The sequence below is a fragment of the Neofelis nebulosa genome, chromosome 7, assembly GCF_028018385.1.
Source record: "Neofelis nebulosa isolate mNeoNeb1 chromosome 7, mNeoNeb1.pri, whole genome shotgun sequence".
NCBI lineage: Eukaryota > Metazoa > Chordata > Mammalia > Carnivora > Felidae > Neofelis > Neofelis nebulosa.
Genome location: NC_080788.1, coordinates 15,322,812 through 15,342,482, shown reverse-complemented (window position 1 = coordinate 15,342,482; position 19,671 = coordinate 15,322,812). Strand labels below are relative to the sequence as shown.

The following is a 19,671-nucleotide window of genomic DNA, read 5'->3' as shown; positions in this document are numbered from 1 at the left end:
TTGGCACAAAATAGGGGCCCATCAATGCTTTTATAATAAATCCATTTTCATGGCAATGCCTGTGTAAAATCCCAGTTTTGAGAACCATTTCTTGGTCTGGCACAGTGGCTGGGAGTGGACGTGGGAACAGCACCGGAAGGAAAGTCATAGGGTCCTGCTGTGTGAGCCTGGGCAAGTCACTTTCTCTCCTTGGGTCTTTCCCCTTTTGTTTGTCCAATAAAGGGGTTGGAGAAGAATCACCAAGGTAGCCTCTAACCTTGCAAGAATTGGCCGCTATGTAAAGCAAACGAGAAGGTTCAGATGTTCCCCCAACAGCTAGTGCCCAGAGCAGTTGAAGTGTATTAGCTGTGATTTAATGCTCCTGGGAAGCAGGACGCGGGTTTGCTACGGGGCTGGGCTGGGAAGGACAGGACAGAAAGGAGATCTGTGTGCTAAGCGTTGGCTGAAATTTTATGCAAAGAAGGAAATGAGGTCTCCTGTAATTGCCTGTTTCTGAGCTACAGAATGTATCAAATGCTGTGTTTAAAACGGTGCGATGCCTAGTTGTTAGCACAGCGAACCACCTGTTTTGTCTGTCTCTATACCCAGCCAGTGGTGGTGATGTTTGAGAACTTTCCTTTCAGGCAGTTCCATCAAAGAGGGGCAGTGGAAGGCGACCCAGCAAAGTCACGACTGAGCATATTTGAAAAGAACAGGGAAGAAGCCCATATACATTTCAATGGAAGTATTTTTAAGGCATTTCAAGGAGGTGTGTGAGAAATAATTATGAAGTTTAAAAAGAAAGAATCTTAACTTTGATCTGATTTTCTTCTGTGAAGCAATTAGGCTCATCATTTTTCAAGTGCTAAGCTGAAAATTCTAACGGCTGGACCCAAACCCTTTCATTTGCATCTCGTGGGACTTCTATAATTCCAAAAAAAAAAAAAAAAAAAAAAAGAAGTTAAAAAATGTATTAAGGTGATTTTGCAGAGGGATTAATGCATAAAGCATTTTGCTGGTCAGCGCTCATCAAGCCCACAGCATCACAGAATAGTGGAGATTAAGAGCTAGATTGAAATTGCACGAGAGTCCAATTAATAGCACAGAATTAAGAAACCTTTTGTAAAGTTGATTTGACGGAGGGGAGAACACCGTCAAGGTGTGATCCGAATTTTCCCTTGCAGGGAATATATCCTACCTGAATTTTAGTATTCACGGGACTAGCTCTCAAATTAAAATGGAGCTTCAAAGCTGAGCCAAAGGACAAACTAACTGACCTGAAGAATAACAAAGGAGAAACTTACTATAAAAAAAAGTAATAGATTGAATCCCAATGTTAGGTTGCACTTCTCTTAAATTTTTTGAACATGAAATCCCTCATACTTCTTATACTAAGTGCTAGGCTATCAGTTCTCTCTCTCTCTCTCTCTCTCTTAAGTTTTTAAATTCATTTTGAGAGAGAAAGGGAGAGAGTGAGCAGGGGAGCGGCAGAGGGAGGGAGAGACAAAATCCCAAGCTGTCAGCACAGGGCTCGAACTCACAGATGGAGATCATGACCTGAGCCCAGATCGAGTCAGATGCTTAACCAACTGAGCCACCCACGTGCCCCAAGACTGTTAGTTACTTGATGGGAGAAAATGGATATTCATTTTTGCTTTCCCAATGCCTGGCACATGGTTCTTAGCACGATATTAGATTTTTATTAAATGTTTATGAAGTAGCAGCATCAAAATATTTTCTTAAAATTTTTTTTTTTAGTTTATTTTTTGAGAGAGAGAGAGAGAGAGAGAGAGAGAGAGAACAGGGAAACAGAGGATCCGAAGCGGGCAGCCAGCCGACACGGGGCTCGAACTCACGAACTGTGAGATCATGACCTGAGCCGAAGTCAGCCTCTCAACTGTCTGAGCCACCCAGGTGCCCCCAAATACTTTGTTAATTAAACAAAAAGATGTCATGCCATCTCCCCCCCCCCAAGTTACTAGATCAATTAACCAGAGTTATTTTGTCTAAATTTTAAAAATCGGAAGACTTGAACTTCACAAAAACAATATGGATTTCTGGATTCTTTTGACAGTTCTGAGGGTGTGGCACTATTTGTTCCACAGTTATATATGGTGACAATTAGCTGGGACCCAAGAGCAGGTGCCCCCATTAGACCGGGCTCCTTCCTATTGCCACTTAACCATTTGACTCTAGGATGACTTCACTTTCTTACCTACCAGGCTGGTCCATGGGATAGACACTCAGATAAGGGGAGGATATTTGGTATGTGTTATATTTTTTCCCTTTTTTTAAAAGTTCATTTCTTTATTTTGAGAGAGAGAGAGAGCGCACACACATGAGCTGGGGAAGGGCAGAGAGAGAGGGGGAGAGAGAAAATCGCACGCGGGGCTCTAACGCATGAAACCTCGAGATCATGACCTGGGCTGAAATCAAGAGTCGGACGCTTACCCGACTGAGCCACCCAGGCGCCCCTGGTGTGTGTTCTATTGATGTCAGATGTGAATGAGTTAAAGCTCTAACCTTGAGCTTAATGGTTTTCTCCAGCCCGAGACTGGAGACTCTTACGTACTGTGCTTGGAGGGATTTTGTAGTGGGCACATTCCTACGACTTGAATATACCCCCGTGGGAATAGAGCAGAATTGGAGCTCTAAATAACCCTAATGATATCGGGTAGGAGCCCATCAGGGAATTGTTCAAGTTTGTCAGAGCATATTAAAATACAATACATTCACATCATCAAAAAGGATACATCAGTCCACCTGTCTCTACATTCCTTTCTGGCATTAAATTTGTCCAGGGACTTTTCAAAATTACACCTACCTCTACTCCCTCCCTTAGTGAATAGACATGTGGAGAGCAAACCAGAATAATGCACATTGGTGAAAAGTCCTATAATTGAAATCATTATTGCTTAAGACACCATTGCTTTAATCAGCCCTATCATAAATCAATGCTTCTCGCAAGTGAAGGTTTGAAATAAAGTGCTCTTAAACAGATTGGGTCTCTTAAAAGGCATGATGCAATTGGGAAGCCCCTGAAAATGGATAAAAAAGTGGTTTCTGAATAGATGCGCTGGTTCTAGCATTTTTTTTTTTAATATTTTTTTTTCAACGTTTTTTATTTATTTTCGGGACAGAGAGAGACAGAGCATGAACGGGGGAGGGGCAGAGAGAGAGGGAGACACAGAATCGGAAACAGGCTCCAGGCTCCAAGCCATCAGCCCAGAGCCCGACGCGGGGCTCGAACTCACGGACCGGAGATCGTGACCTGGCTGAAGTCGGACGCTTAACCGACTGCGCCACCCAGGCGCCCCATCTAGCATTTTATCTTCCACTTAATTTTTAAAAATATTACCTGGTCCTTTCTTAGAAATTACATAGTGGAGGCCTGTAATGGCCAGGCCTTTAACCCATTAAAAAAATTTACTCCCAGGAACAGTTAATATTTGACGTTTAATTGCTTTTCCTTGTTGGAGAGGAAAATCTGTTTCTTTCCTTCCTTTCTTGATTGACTTTTCAAAAATCACCTTGTGAGCTATAAAAATGGAGAGGAGTAATTGATTTTCAAAAACTCAAGTGCACGCACCTGTATTTGCATATGCGTCGTGCGTGCGTGTGTGTGTGTGTGTGTGTGTGTGTGGACATAACAACCTCTGTGTACCAGGAACAGGGACTTCCCCCACAATAACTGTGCAAGGCGGGTGTTACTATTTCCCGTTAACGTGGAGGCAGCGGAGGCTCAGACCGGTTCACTGCTCGCATTGGGTCACACGGGTAGTAAGCGATAGGAGGCTGAGTCTTTATTTCTCTAACCCTGGGGCCTGCCTGTAGGGGGGTTTCATACCCAGCAGTGCAGGCATCCATGGAACCAGGCAAAAAGGCCATGCCGACGATCCCCATCATTGGAGTAACTAGTCTTCACTAGCCTGTTTAACTAACGCCAGGTTCTGGAATTTAGCAAAGGGTGCCACACGCCATCCAGAAGCGTCGAGAGAGTCCAGCTGTGACATGTGCCCTACGCCATTGTGACGGAGCCAGGAGAAGTGGCTGAAAGCTTATAAGAGATAGCAACCCAGGAGAGATTTCTCCTTGGAGAGTTTTATGGGGATGAGCGGGGGTCAGATGTCCCCTCATTAGAAAAATGCCCACGCAGGCTTCAGATGAAGTTTTGGGGCTCCTCAGGACTGGTTTCAAGAGGAAGAAGGGGGTCACCAGGACGTTGGTGTGGAAAGGGTGAGGAGAAGCCTCTTTCTGGTTGCCTTGCGTTAGAAAATTTCCATTTCGACCTTGTCAAGCCCTCACCTTTCACGTGTGCTAAACTCACTAGCGAAGGCCAAAGGGTTCTCTTTCTCTCTTGTTTTCTTCCCACAAAACCAGGTATTATTTAGGTCTCTTGCAAAGCTGCACAGACCAACTGTCCCTCCTCAGATTATGCCTTCCAGAGCTCAGGCGATATGTCTCCTCGGGTTACACCTTCCATGTTTTGTGGTCAGATGTGGGCTGTGTCATTGTGACTCCAACTTGCAAAGAAAATATTTCTATATGGGCCTCACCAGTCTCGTTTCCTCTGGGATTGCTTCTGAGCAGGCTGTCTTCATGCCAGGGGCGGGCAGTCGAATCGCTGGCCTTCACGGGACCACTGGACATCTGGCAGAAAACAGGAAGCCGTGACTTCGCTTAGCCGGAAAACTACGAGGTGTGTGCCCGTCAGATGAGACATTGCTGAGAGGTTGAGTAGGATACTTGGAGAAAGGGCTTGGAAGGAAACTGACAGATGTTGAGGGAATGGAAATTTGTACCATTCACAGCATTTTTTTCTAGATCTGGAAACACAAAAGCTTACTTGTACACGGTCTTTCTGTTATTTATTTATTCCCCCACCCCCTTTTTATTCCTGGTAATGGTGATTCCCATTGTTTACAGGGCAGTGGTCAAAAGTGAGTCCTACAGGGGCGCCTGGGTGTCTCAGTCGGTTGAGCGTCTGACTTTGGCTCAGGTCATGATCTCACAGGTGCATGAGTTCGAGGCCCGCGTTGGGATCTGTGCTGACAGCTCGGAGCCTGGAGCCTGCTTCAGATTCTGTGTCTCCTTCTCTCTCTCTGTTCCTCCCCCACTCGCACTCTGTCTCTCTCTCCCTCGAAAATAAAGATTAAAAAAAATAGACCCACACTTGGAGTTATTTTAAAAAAAAGGGGGAGTCCAATATAGCTGGGGTATATTGTCAAAACCCTTTTTGGAAACTCATTTGGCAGTATGTCAAGACCATAAAAATTTTTTGTAACTCTTGAGCAAATGATTTTACTCCTGGGAATCCATCTCAGTACCAACAACAACAACAACTGCTCAAAGGTGTTCTTTACTTTTTTTTTAATTTTAATTTTTCAAAAGTTTTATTTATTTAAGGAATTTCTATACCCTGCATGGGGTTCGAACTCACAAGCCCGAGATCCAGAGTCACATGCTCCACCGGACTGAGCCAACCAGGTGCCCCTCCAAGATGTTCTTTAAACTACTGTTTACAGTACTTAGAATCTTAATGTAAACCTGAGAATATGGGACATGGAACTATCAAATGTTTTCTTGATGTTGGTTGGCAAATGATGTCATAACATCGGGATAGGATGTGTACTCCTGATGATTACAGATATGTGGGCAAGATATGCTCAGTCATCATAATGGATGACATTTATTGTCTCCTTAATATATGACAGGCGATGTGTCAGATCCTTTGTAATCACTGCCTCCTTGGGTGTGCTCGCCAGATTAAGCCAGATTTTTTTGGTCTCCATTTTACAGATAAAGAGGACGGTTCACTGGATTATCTGAGGTCGGACTGCTGGGGTGAGAATTGAACCCCATCCTGGTTGACGACAGAGTTTACACTCTTATCTTATCATTCCTCATGACGTGTGGATAATTTTATTTTTTAATGCTTATTGATTTATCTTGAGAGAAAAAGAGAGAGCACGCACCCATGTGTACGCGGATAAGGAGCGGAGAGAGAGAATCCCAAGCAGCCTCCCACCGTCAGCACAGAGCCCTCTGTGGGGCTCGATCCCACGAACCATGAAATCATGACCTGAGCTGAAATCAAAAGTCGGGACGCTTAATCGACTGAGCCACCCACGCATCCTTTATGTGGATAATTTTAAGTAAAGAACAAATATTAGCCACCCAAGCCCCCCCCCCCCCACCAAGAGACCCTGGAAAGAAGCCCCCAAACTCCAAACCCCAAACAAGCCAGCACCAACACACACAAATCTGACAAACTTTGCTCTTCTGGTAATCACACTGAAAAGTACATAGCAAAGCTTAGACCAAGAGAACGTGCCAAAGTTGAAAAAGCTCATCGGCGACCAGCCAATAACATGCCAGGTGGGTATCTGAAGCAACAGTTACTGTTTAAGTCTTTTCTCTGGATGGGAATTAATTCTCTCTTTTGCTGAGAGAATCCAATTAATAGTATTCTGCCAATTTAAGGAAGTAAATTTTACAAGGAAACAAATCTTGCATTTAGGTGGGAAAGACTTTGTCCAAAGAGACTTGAGAATTCTCTTGAGGACCAGGCCCTAGACTGGCGGTTCTTAACTTATTTTGTGCGAGAATGCATTCGACAATGTTGGTGGCAACTGTGGTGTCTGATTCCGGGGGCGGGGGGGGGGGGGAAATACGTACGTGTACATCTGTGTCGCGTTTTGTTATATATCTGTTTACTTTTGAAAGCTTTCAGGGTCGTGGCTGGGTTGAAGGTTTAAATCAAAATGTCCCCTTGTGTTTTGGCTTGCAGAATGTTCTTTGTCCCCCGACGTGGTGGGGGGTGTTGTTTCGCTGGTGCTCCAGACACCCCTACGGTTTCTTCCGAGCCTCGTCTACACCTGCGACACTAAGGTTTGTGAAGTCAGTCGAGTCTCATGAAGAATTTAGTTGCACTGTGTTGCCGTGAACGCTTGGATTTGGACGCAAGGCTCACGACTGCCTTCTGGATTTTCCATGGTAGGGTGAAAAAAAAAATGCACGACACACATCACCAAGAATCCATGTCTGTGCCTGGCAGTGTAATCGAGAAAAGCTTTGGAATGTGAGTGGATGGCATTATGAATAGCTTTCCTTAGGGCACCTGCAGAAAGGCACTTCCATTAGACACACCTTTGCCAAGCGCGTGTGCGTAAGGCACAGTGTTAGACGGATGTGACAAATGGGTGGGTGATGCCTTTGTAGAAGATTCTCCCAGGACTCTGATGGGCTGAGGTTTAGAGATGCCCATACAGCCTCTGGGCGCTAATAAGATTACAGCCAGGGCCCGATATCAGCCCATGAAATATTTTCATCATCAGGATGAAGAAAATTATTTTGCACCGTTTCTGTTGTTCGGAAGTGGGAACATTTTCGGGTGTGAATCCCCCAAAGGACTTTCTGCGGACTCCCTACCTCTTATCCGGGATTGTGCAGTATGGAGTCAGAAACGCCATGGGAAGAAGTCGTTGGGCTGCCTTCTCCAGGAGCTTTCCCTGGGCGGTCGTCTCTGCCCATGTTACGGAAGACGGCAAAAATCCGAGCCATCATGCATCTGGCCAATTATGCAATGCTCCGTCGCGAGGGGAAATTCCTTCCTCACCCCAGCTGGTGAACAGTTATGCCCTGGAGCCCAGGACGGCCATGCCTTGTAACTTTTTAACCTAGTTAGTGTAACTGCCAATATTATTTCTATTCATATAAATGTCTAATCCTTTCTTGAATCTTGCTAGACTATTTGCCTCAATAATACCCTGCGGCAGTGAATTCCACAGGTAGATTATATGCTGTTTTAAGAAGTATTTCCGTTTTTTTTCATTTTAAATTTGTTACCTTTTAACGTCACAGGATGGCCCTTGTTCTTGCATGAAGGGGCCCGGGGTCCAGGCGTTTCAAGTTCTGCTTTAATTTTTCCAAGCGCTTTGCCATCATTAGAACTCTGTCTTCGTCAGGTATTTTCTGTTTTGGTGTATCCGATCTTGATTAAATGAGATGATTGATGTGAATAGTCTCATATGGCTTTGGCACATAGTAGGCACCGGAAAAAAGCTCTCCTTGGTATTCATTCCACTTATTGGACAGCTTTTTTTTTTTTTTTTTTTGAGTATCTACTGCGTGCAGGAATCATTGTAAGTATTGGAGGGACAGCGTTGAATGAGACAGGGTCCTTGTTTGAAAGACCCAATTTCCTAGAGAAGATGAGCAGCGACATAGTGAATAAAGGTGAACGACATGGTCTCCAGTCGTCTTAAGTACTACGGGAAAATTAGAGAAGAGTGGTTGGCAGAGGATGGAAGGGGCCCCATGAGATTGCACGGTCAGGGAGTAACTCACTGAAAAGGGGCCGGTTGAGCTGGCCCTCAAGGAAACATCTGTGTGAAATCTCCATGAAGGTGAACCCACACTCCCAGACAATGCCTGGCAGGAGCTAAGACTCTATCCTTAGTTGTTGGGTGAGTGAATGAATAGAGGTGGAGAAGGGAAGCCTTAGTTATAGAAATCGTCCAGTAAGTTCCCACAGACCCAGGAGTTACACTTCTTGAATCCCAACCTTCTGTAACTCCAAAGACGGTCGGAGTAGAAAAAAACCCAGGGAACTTAGTTAGACACCAGTGGGTGTGAGGCACTTTGCCGTGTCCCCAGCCACCTCCCTTGGATGACCTTGGGGAAGTCACCTGGTCTCTCCTCCTCAGCCCTGCACACCCTTTCTTCTCTCTTTCCTGTCTCCTTCCTTGTTTTGTCGGTTCCCTGTTTTTGTCCCTGCCTCTGCCTAAAACTCATCAGTGGCCCCCGTGGCGCTTAGCTTTCCGCTAAGTGACTTAGGTGAGGGCGGCACAGGAGTTGGGAGGGCGGTGGTTACTTTTCTGAAATACTGTCTTTTTCTTTTCTTTTTTAAGTTTATTTATGTATTTTGAGAGAGAGCGAGCACGAGGAGGGGAGGGGCAGAGAGAGACAGAAAATCCTAACCAGATTCCGAGCCGTCAGTGCAGAGCCCCGACGTGGGTCTTGATCTCACAGTTGGGAGATCGTGACCTGAGCTGAAATCAACAGGTGGCCACCTAACCGACTGAGCCAGCCACCCAGGCACCCCTGAAATGTTGTCTATTTCTTAAGGACTTGAAACATGGAATCGGATGGCACTTTTGCCAGCTGAAACAGGGGACTGGAGGTGTATTTCCAACAGCGGTTGCTTGCTTTTATTTTGGTTACTGCTGGGTCTTCTGGGGTCAGATTAACCAAACTTCTAGAAAGACAGGGGCTTTGCCTGAATTTCTGAGGCAATCCTTCCCCCACAGAAAACGGAGGCTTTGGTTAAAATGACCTGATTGCCTGCTTGTAGCTTCCTTCCGTGTTCCAGAATATGATAGGCATACAGCGTTTATTCTTTCTAATTGCCCCTTAATTCACTTTTAGTTTTTTCCCATGTAGGCAATTCGAAGGAGAGGCCCGTGCAGCTTTGCACGATAATGTATTAGAAAGGCATTTTCAAGGAATCAATTATTAGCATTGTTTGCACGCACGGTTCAAATTTACTGGCAAAGTGCGCGGGCCTCGGGTTTACGAGGTAGCAGTCTGCCAGGCTCCTTCCGGGAGAAGCCCTGAAATGGGAGAAGTGCCCTTTTGGTTTCCCTCACCCACGTGTCCTTTGCCTTCTTCCTCTCCTTTCAACACCTCCCTCCGTTCCCGCCCCTACAGAACTCTGTGGAACAGCCGGGCCTTTTACACCTTAACGTGAAGACATTTTATGGGTTCTCCCCTCCGGCTCCAGGCCGGGCCCCCATGGAAGCGAGGTGTGCAAAGGAATAAATCTTCAATGGTATAATTTTAGACCGTGTGGCAACTGGGAAGGGCGGCTATTTTGGGCTGCGGGGCTTTCTCCTTGACCTGAGATGGTATTACTTTTCCTGCCAGGGGTGCGCTCGGCCAGGCCCGCACGCGGTCCTCTGAGCCACGTGCCTGCCATTGCTGGGGGGGTGCTGTGCCCCTCCAGAGTTCTGGGCATCTGTGCAAGTGCCTGAATCTGTCCACGTGCACCCACCTAGGTGGCATTTCGAGGTGGTGGCTGAGGCTACCCTTGGGGGCAGCGTTGGTGGGAGACGCTCCCTTCCACTCAGTGAGCGGGGACGTGTCCTGGTCCGGTGTTTGCCCCATCCCTCAGCCTCCATTGGTCAACCAGCCGCTCGGTGACCGTTCTGGGTGTCACCCCCTCTCTGAGCAAGGTGACCGGGTGGTCTCTGCACCCCTCCTAGGAGGTCTCATTTGGAGCTGCACTTGGGGCGTCCTCACAGCGATCCTGACCGCCCCCCGCCCCCCACCCTGCTGTCTTCCCACTCAAGCTCCTGATCAGCTGCAGCCTGCACACCCCTGTCCCTGCTGAGGAAAGCGAGTCAGGACTCTCCCGCAGCAGTTGGGCGGGACAGCGACCGGAAGATCCGAGGGTGGCCCGAACAACGGTGCTTTCCAGAAGAGGCTAGATAATATCATCACTGGGGAGAGTATCTCATTCACAGTTGTGGTCGTTGATGTTTGTTTTTGTTTTGTTTTTTGAAAGAGAGAGCGAGCATGAGTGGAGGGAGGGGGAGAGAAAGAGAGAGAGAGAGGGAGAATCCCAAGCGGGCTCCGTGCCGAGCTGGGTGCCCCACTCAGGGTTCAAGCTCACGAGTGTGAGATCATGACCCGAGCCGAGATCGAGAGTCAGAAGCCCCCGGGGGGCACGTGGGTGGCTCCGTCGGTTAGGCGTCTGACTCGAGATTTTGGCTCAGGTCATGATCTGCACAGGGTGTGAGTTCGAGGCCCGCATCAGTCTGTGTGCTGACAGCCCCGTGTCTACTTGGGATTCTGTCTGCTTCTCTCTCTGCCCCTCCCCTGCTTGCTTCCTATATCTCTATCGAAATAAAAAAAAATTAACTTAAAAAAAAAAGAGTCAGAGGCTCAACTGACTGAGCCCCCCAGGCACCCCTTGTTCATAGTTTTTACAACCCAAAAAGTACGCCCGAGGCCCAGAGATCCTTCAGGAAGGAGGGATAGTATCAGCAAAGGACAACAAAAATGGGAACGGTTATTTTTTAAAGGATCTGAGCTTATGTTTGCCAAAAAAGAGAAAACAGAAGCCTTCTATAGGTATAAGAGAATGTGGTGCTCTCTTCCACAAGTCCCCTGGCCATTAAAAAAAAAGGGGGATTTGGGGCACCTGGGTGGCTGTCGGTTGAACGTCCGGCTTCGGCTCAAGTCATGATCTCACGGCTCGTGAGTTCGAGCCCTGCGTTGAGCTCTGTGCTGACAGCTCAGAGCCTGGAGCCTGCTTCGGATTCTGTGTCTCCCTCTCTCTCCCCCTCCCCTGCTCGTGCTCTGCCTCTCTCTCTCTCTCTCTCTCAAAAATAAAGAAACATTAAAAAAAATTAAAAGAAAAGGGGGAGAATTCTGGATTTGAAGAGAGAGAGAGAGAGACGGAAAACAGGGTGAGGCAGAGACTGGAAGACAAGAAGAACCCGACTAAGGAAGGTAAAATTGTGAGGGTGAGACGGAGAGAAAACGTATCGGGAGATACGATGAGGTCTGCTGGTGGCCCAGGCTGGGGTCGCCCGTAAGGCTTCCCCACCGGCACACGAGGACTGACGCTGGCGCTCACCGCAGCCTCGGCTGGGTCCTGCTCACTTCTCACCACATCTCATCCCTGTGCTTCTCTCCTGGTCTACTCGGGGCTCCAAGGCGAGTAACCCAAGGGAGCAAGGTGGAAGCTGAACCTTCCTCTCTGGCCCGGCCCAGGCAATACTTTGTGGGTCCACGAGTGAGGAAGCTCAGCTCAGATTCAAGGAGAAGGCACGCAGACGCTTCCTCTGGATCTGAGGAGTGTTCCAGAAGCTGTGGCTGTGGCTGAAAACCGCCAAGATGTCCAGTCACGACGTCCCCTGTTCTCGACCTTCAAACCTTCTTGTCTAGCTGGAGCTCTGAAAGTCAACCCAGTGATCCTTGCAAACGAATGAAATATCCAGGCTCCAGAAAGGTGGGGCGGTAGAAGGATATGCACCAAGTGGGGTACAAGGTCAGCTCTTGCATGTGGAGAGGCCTGAGGCACTGGGGGGGGGGGCACTGGCCTCTTATCTTCTGGAGGGCTTTGCGGGCGAATCAGATGGCTGCGGCTAACATCCCCTAACTCTGGAGTGGGTGTTCCGGCTCGCTTTATCCAAGCCCTCGTGTTTGTTCTTGATACTTTCTTATCTTGTGACGTGTTTTCTCTCCCCCTGCCTCACCTGCATTCCAACCCACCATCCCTGCTTTCAACCACGTTATTCTTCTGTGATCTGAAAGCTGTCTCCATCACTTTCTCTCCCTTGGTCATCACCTTATACTTTCTGTGCGTGGAAAAGACGCACCACCCCCTTCCTCTCCCTCGAGTTTGGCTTCTCTGCTGCCCTTGTCAGACCAGTAGCTCTCCCTGCCCTTCTCCGTCCCACTCACCTGCCCGCTTGCAAATCTGTATTTTCATTGAGGGCTCCCTCCTTGGGGCCATTGTCTGTTGCCTTCTAACGCCGTGACTTCCGTCCATGTAGCTCATGCCTTTCTTCTCTGTCTGACTTGTCTTATCTTAGGTGCCGTCTGTCTGGCGTGTCGCAGGGCCATGGCCCCTGGTGTGCCCAATGCCCAGCATCTCCGTCAGATACAGTTTTGACATCTTCGCGGTGAGGCCTCGTCCACACCCATGGACTTCCAGGCGGGATATGTTGCTCAGCTGCCCACCTTTGTCTGGTAAGAGTGTCTTATATCCCATCACCACTAAAGACATGTTTCCCCCCTCGTCTTGGTCTCTGGTCTCCAAATATTATCCACTATAGACATTCACTTTTAATCCTCATGCAGACTGGGATCCTTTCCTCCTCTTCGTATAAAAGCGATACATACCTGCTGTGGAAAACTTAGAACCCGCAAAAACACCATAAGAAAACAAACGTCGTAGACATCAACATTGTTGACCCCTCCATTACTCAGCATTTTTATTTGCAACAAAAATAGAATCACTATCATCTACGTAGTGGGCAGTGCCTTCCTTCGGGTGGTTTGCTGTTTTACAGATTCAACTGTTTTCTCTTTTTTTAAAATGTGTATTTATTCATTACAAACTATTTCAGTTTATTCATTTTGAGCAGGGGAGGGGCAGTAAGCGAGGGGAAGAGAGAATCCCAAGCAGGCTCTGCACTGTCAGTGCAGAGTCCGATGCGGGGCTCGGACGCATGAACCATGAGATCGTGCCATGAGGTGAAGTCAGACGCTTAACCCACTGAGCCCCCCCATCCTGCCCCAGGCACCCCCTGTTTGTAGACTCAACTGTTACACATCTACAGTCTCGGGCCCCAGCTAATTGAACCTCTGTGGCCATCTGCTCTCGCCTTAGGATGAAACCGGATGATATTAGGATCTGGAGCCATAACAGCACATCAAGGTGGGAATTGGAATTTTCACTTGGAAGCTTAAAACTTTATTGGAAAAGGTGGTTTGCAAGAGACAAGTAGAGAAGACAGTTGCTGACAGGCTTTGCTTGGATCCTGGCACTCACTCCCGCGGGGAATTTTGTGCCCTGGTCTTTTATTCGTATCTGACATCCTTCCTCATTGGGGGAGCTGTATCTGTGGGATTCTGGTATTTCCACCTAACAATATTTGAGAGAGGGGACACTCCTTGGCCACCTGCTCTTTTCACTTAATCATGGTTCATAAGCTTTTTTTTGGGGGGGGGGTCGTTATCCATTCTTCCAGATTATAAATTTGGGACAGCTGTGGATGTTTGAATATTTATGGGGAAAGTGGACCATCTTACTCAAACTCTGGCGTTAGGTAGCACTAAGTCCTGCCTGCTTTGCCACTTAGTTTGGTATGTGATTTGGGCAAATTTCTTAAACACTCTGTGTCTGAGACTCCGCATCCGTAACATGGATATAACAATATGGTCAAGTGATGTAATGTATCAAACATCCCCAGGACACAATCTGCCACACACGTAAGCCTTCAGTAGATTTTTGCGGATGGTTGTACGAATGATCAAAATCCTAAACTGTCTGTAATTACTCATGAAACGACCCCCCAGTTTTTCAGCATTATAATCAAAGCTGTAATGAAGATCCCCAAATATTTACGCATGCTTTTCTTTCATTTGTTTATTTACTTATTAAAAATTTAAAAAAATGTTTATTTATTCTTGAGAGAGAGACAGGGAGCGAGCAGGAGAGAGGCAGAGAGAGAGGGAGACACAGAATCCGAAGAGGGCTCCAGGCTCTGAGCGGTCAGCACAGAGCCTGACGCGGGGCTTGAACTCGCGGACCGCGAGATCGTGACCTGAGCCGAAGTCGGCCGCTTTACCGACCGAGCCACCCAGGCGCCCCATGTTTATTTATTTTTGAGACAGAGAGAGACAGAGCATGAACGGGGGAGGGGCAGAGAGAGAGGGAGACACAGAATCTGAAACAGGCTCCAGGCTCTGAGCCATCAGCACAGAGCCCGACGCGGGGCTCGAACTCGCGAACCGCGAGATAGTGGCCTGAGCCGAAGTCGGCCGCTTTACCGACCGAGCCACCCAGGCGCCCCAGGCATGATTTTCTTGAGAAAAGTGCTGGAAGTTGCATCTTCAGACCACAGATGATGGACATTGAAGAGTTCAGAACTGTCACTGCTTTTGCTGAATCATCTAAGTTGTCTACACCCCAGGCTTTCCCATGTTTTTCTTGTCCACAGTTTCAGAGACAGTGTGTCTCTTTCTGGGTCCAGGATTTGTTGTACGCTCAGCTTCCAACAAAATGAAAACCGGGTCACATCTGACATTTCTTTTATTTATTTACTTGCTTGTTGATTTTTACATCGGACACTTAAATGGAGGCTCTTCCGAGTAGATTTCACTCACTCGTTCAGTTATGCGCTCACATGCCAGGTGCAGATTAAGTTTGTGTATAAACTAGGCTTAAAGGATCGGTTTATATTCTCAGAGCTGACTCCTGCTAATTACGGAGTGGGCTTTGGAGCTTTGAGGAAGAGTTCTAGACTGTTCTAAGGAAGTCAGATACTGACCAGGGCTGAATGATCCCTAGGCAGTCTTTCCTCTCTAGAAATAAGAATATTGGAAATAAGAACCCCTTGATCCCTTGACCTGCTGGGGATGATCCACCTGTAGACCCTTCCCTGGCTTCCTGGCTCAGGAAATATCCACATGAGATCCCGTGAGATGCTTCTTTGAGCCATCCACTGTGCTGAGAAAACCCAACAGCCTCCTTGTCTTCAAGGAGCATTGTCTGTTGGACAAGCAGATGTACACACAATTCTAGGTCCAAGTTAAATTTGCCAGAATGGAGGAGGTCCCGCGTAAGGAAATTCCCGAGCCAAGGTCCGCACGGTTAGCCTGATGGTCTCCAGAGGGTGTTGGTTGGTCCAAAGCTACAGCACTTAAAACATTTTTAGTTGCCAGCAGTTAACAACTGGAGATTTCTGTTTCCCTTTGGAAGCAAACAAACAAGAAAATGGAAGTATTGGTAATACCGAGCCCTCATTTTACCCCGGCAGCAGTGAGGAGTGGCTGATCCGTTAGCCAGGGCTTGGGTTCTGTTTTTTAGCACTGTCCCCACCACGTTTGCTATCTGGATGAGCCACGGGCTTATGACCACAGGCCTAGTTAAGGGGCCTTTATGCTTCCCCAGAGAGCTGTGCTAGAAAGGAGGGCTGCAAGGTAAGCAAGAAGTTTCTCAGGCGGACGGTGGACCACCCATGGCGAGCAGAATAGCATGTGCAAAGGTACTGGGGCTTGGGCACAGAGGCCTGCTTGGGTGGTGACAAACAGATGGGACGGGAGAGGAGTTGGATATTCGAAGGAAGGGACCGAGAGAAAAGAGCTGGGGAGGCATGCCAAAGTAAGGAATTTGGATTTTTTTTTTTGCTATTAGAACTGGAGCTGGTGACTGATCAAAGAATAGCTACAAAGAGTGCCTACTAACAGTGCCCTGACCTCAATGGTGGCACCTTGCAGAGTACGATATGTGCAGAACCTCATTACGTCCTGACACCGAGCTCAGGAGATGTGTGCTTTTATTCCCCTCGCCTTACAGATGAGGAAAGACGGATAGAAGGAGGTTGCTTAAGTGACTTCCCCAAGGTCACAACCAGTCAGTTGGCAGAGCAGGAAGGGGACCTCAGGCCTGACTACAGAGCCCACCGCTTGACACCCAGATGGCATCCGTGCTTCAGAACCACTACCCCGGCAGCCAAGGCAGGCTTGCTTTGGGAGTGGGTAGGAGAGGCCGACAGACAGAGCAGGGGAGCTTAGTGCCTGTCTGCTGCCGTGGCCGGCAGGAGAGCGGGAGGGCCGCACCGAGCAGCGTCCGTGCGGTGCAGAGAAGGGGGTGGATGGGGGATACATGGAGTTAGACCTTCCTCCGTGGAATCTGCCAGCACAGGAGTTTCCTCTTCCTCCTGTGAATTCTCAAAACGCTCTGTGTCTCTTTCCCCGGGCTCCCTTGTGCCACGACCTCATGGCAGCTTTGCGTACCTCGCGGCAGCCTGTAGAGTTTAAGTTCGCAAGGGGCAGGGGGAGTTTTGCTTTAGTTGCCTCAATTTTCTTTTTGCATCGCCGAGCACAGTGCTTTCGTGAACGAATGCGTTCCCAAATTATCGCTTTCAGATCATTTCTCCTTACATATGCATTTATTTGAGAAGTCCGCGGCAGGTGAAACACTTTTTTTTTTCTTTTTCTTTTTTCAAATAGGAAAATAATCTCTTTACACAATCCACTTGAAGCTCTTTGGAAACATGAGGGAAAGTAAGACGGGGAAGTTGTTTAAAAGCGGCAAACCTTTTAAGAGCCAATGTCACATTTATTGCTATAAAATATTTTTCTCTCTCTGTTAGACATCTGGTTCCCATTACGTACAGTATTGGGTACTTGAGTTCACCAGGCATTTTGCATACCAAGCAGTGTGCATGCGAAATCGACCCCCCCACCCCCACCATCCGCCGGTTCGTATTTGTCTCACGCTAGTCAACCCTTCTATCACCAACTTAATTCTTCCCAATATGCTTTCGAGGTTAGTTTGTTCATACTTGGCTCGAGGACCAAATTGCCAGCGTCTGAGAAACGAGGAACTTCATCGTGGAGTCTTTGCTTTGTGTCACTGCGTGGTCCAACTATATAATCTAGCGGCGAAGTCAATGAAACATCTCAATCTGAAGTCTATATTTCCCGGTAACATTGACCCAGAAATGAGAAACACAATATGGAATGTTTGCTAATGAGTCGTGAATTTCATTATAATTGCTTCCACATTCGGGATAGTGCCCTTAAACCATCTAATCTTGACATATCCTGCAACAATCCTGTGTGTTGTAAATGATTTTGTTTTATTCCTTAGGTTACCGTTAAGGGGCTATTTTATGCTTCATTTCATTTTCTTAAAGAAAACCACACACGTGTGTGCACACGCTCACACACACACACACATCAGTGAGGCTTTTGCCCCGATCTGTATGTTTGGAAATAAAATAATTACGAAACCAAAAGGAGCCCCCATCCTTTGGTTCAGAAATAACAACAAACACATTTAGGAAGAGGGTTGAAATCGGGCCTGTTTGGAGTTCTTAATTCTCTGAGAATTAAAACCAGAATCGAGCAATGCCTCGGCCAGCGGCATCCTGTCCCCTCCCTCTCTGGACTTAAGAATCTATGACTGAATGGACGGACGCAGCTAGCATTCAGTACAGTAATAATGGAAAATTAAATACGACTTTTAAAAACTGCTCACATTATAAAGTGATCTATTAGCATTATATGACTTTAGCACTTAAAGTGACTGATTCTAATTGGACGATTTGGCCCATGGCAAGCATTAAAGAGCTGCAGAATCTTGTGGGTATTTTAAAGTGGATTTTCTTTGGAGGAAAGCTTTGTTCTTGCTCCTGAAAAGGTTGTGCGGAAGAAATCGCTCAGTTCTGGCGGAGCCACAGGTGATTGTGTGTGTGTGTGTGTGTGTGTGTGTGTGTTTTCTTTGGTTCCCGCATCAATAAGGCAAATGGTAAAAACAGTTCTGCATTTTTTCTCCTTTTTTTTTTTTTTTTATTAAGGGAAACTCTGTCTTTACAGCTTCTGGATATTATCCTGAAGAAGTAAAGATGGATGGCCTTCTCTGATGAGCTTTTTTAGCAACCGGACAGGCGTTCTTTTCCTGCACCTGGTTGGCATACCGTATCCTGCTGAATCTTTTCTGCGCAAGTCTGTGGGTCACTAAGATGCGGCTACGGTATCACACCTCGAGCCGAACTTAATTTAAGCACGTGATCACAAAACGAGGGGGTAATTCTCGCGGTATGGACTACCGGAAGCTTATAAACCGAACAGTATTATAAATGGCAGCTTCTTACGCCGAGGGAGTCCTTTTTAAATTTCCATGTTGAAGCCAGACTGAACTTTTACCTCGATCTCCGTGCATAGGAATTTCCCGTGGGTGGTTCTCGGATCTCTCAATTGTAGAAAAACTGCCTACTATGCTTCAGAAGAGTTTTGATCCAATGACCCACATTGTTATGCGCGTAACCCACCGCGGGTTCTTGAACGTGTGATGTAAAAACTCCATGGGGCGCCTGGGTGGCTCAGTCGGTTGGGCGGCCGACTTCGGCTCAGGTCATGATCTCGCGGTTTGTGAGTTCAAGACCCGCATCAGGCGCTGTGCTGACAGCTCGAAGCCTGGAGCCTGCTTAAGATTCTGTGTCTCCCTCTCTCTCTGACCCTCCCCCATTCATGCTTTGTCTCTCTCTGTCTCAAAAATAAATAAACGTTAAAAAAAATTGAAAAAAACAACAACAAAACTCCAGGAACACGGTCGGAGCACAAACACCAGCCTTATTTGTTTGAAGCATCTTTTTAAAATGGGACTTTAACGGTTAAGCATCTGACTCTTGATTTCGGCTCAGGTCACGATCTCTCGGCTTGTGAGTTTGAGCCCAACGTCGGGCTCTGTGCTGACAATGCAAAGCCTGCTTAGAATTCTGTCTCCCTCTCTCGCTGCCCCTCCCCCACTCGCTCTCTAGCTCTCTCTTAAAAATAAAAAGTAAAAAAAGGAAAACTGGGGCACCCGAGTGGCTACGTTGGTTAAACGGCTGTCTCCTGATTTTGGCTCAGGTCATGATCTCACAGTTTGTGAGTTTGGCTCCTGTGTCAGGCTCTGTGCTGATGATGTGGAACCTGCTTGGGATTCTCTGTTTCCCTCTCTCTGCCCTCCCCTGCTTGCACTCTCTCTCTCTCTCTCAAAATAAATAAATATTTTTTTAAAAAATACATAAAATTGGCCTTAATTTTTTTTAAAGACATGTTAAGGTAGAAAGAACTTTAAAGGCACGCTGGCTTCTTGTGAGTTTTTCACTAACACTTCCCTGTAGCTTATAATAGCTCTCTCTCTTCCAAAACCTGGAATCTGCAGAAGACAGCAGAAATACCTGTTATTGACCTGAATTAGGATAAAAGGAAAAGAGAAGATAAGATCATAGCCGTCGGCGCTTTGTTTATGAAAACATCATTTTGAGGATGAGCTTGAATCAGACAAAAGTAATGTACCTCCCTCTCCTTCCAGCATATTTGACAGGCCAGCCTGATCAGACCAGGAGAACAATGCCCAGAATTAGGGCATTGCCTTTCCTCTATGCTAGTGTCGTGCAG

The 19,671-nt window shown here is 47.1% G+C and overlaps 2 long non-coding RNA genes across 18 annotated transcripts in view; both read left to right on the top strand.

Moving 5' to 3' along the window:
* The first annotated feature begins 3,388 nt into the window (after window positions 1–3,388).
* LOC131516104 (uncharacterized) lies at window positions 3,389–8,000 on the top strand. The gene is made up of 3 exons (XR_009263890.1): window positions 3,389–4,682; window positions 5,779–6,357; window positions 6,770–8,000. It is a non-coding gene; the product is annotated as an uncharacterized LOC131516104 (long non-coding RNA).
* Window positions 8,001–10,307: 2,307 nt separating this feature from the next.
* LOC131516102 (uncharacterized) overlaps window positions 10,308–19,671 on the top strand; it is a 71,305-nt gene continuing 61,941 nt past the window's right edge. For 8 of the 17 annotated variants that reach the window (XR_009263886.1, XR_009263885.1, XR_009263883.1 and 5 more), the window contains exons 1-3: window positions 12,057–12,741; window positions 13,385–13,432; window positions 18,103–18,259. This is a non-coding gene — a long non-coding RNA (uncharacterized LOC131516102). The other 9 variants (XR_009263884.1, XR_009263875.1, XR_009263889.1 and 6 more) reach the window with 7 other exon arrangements.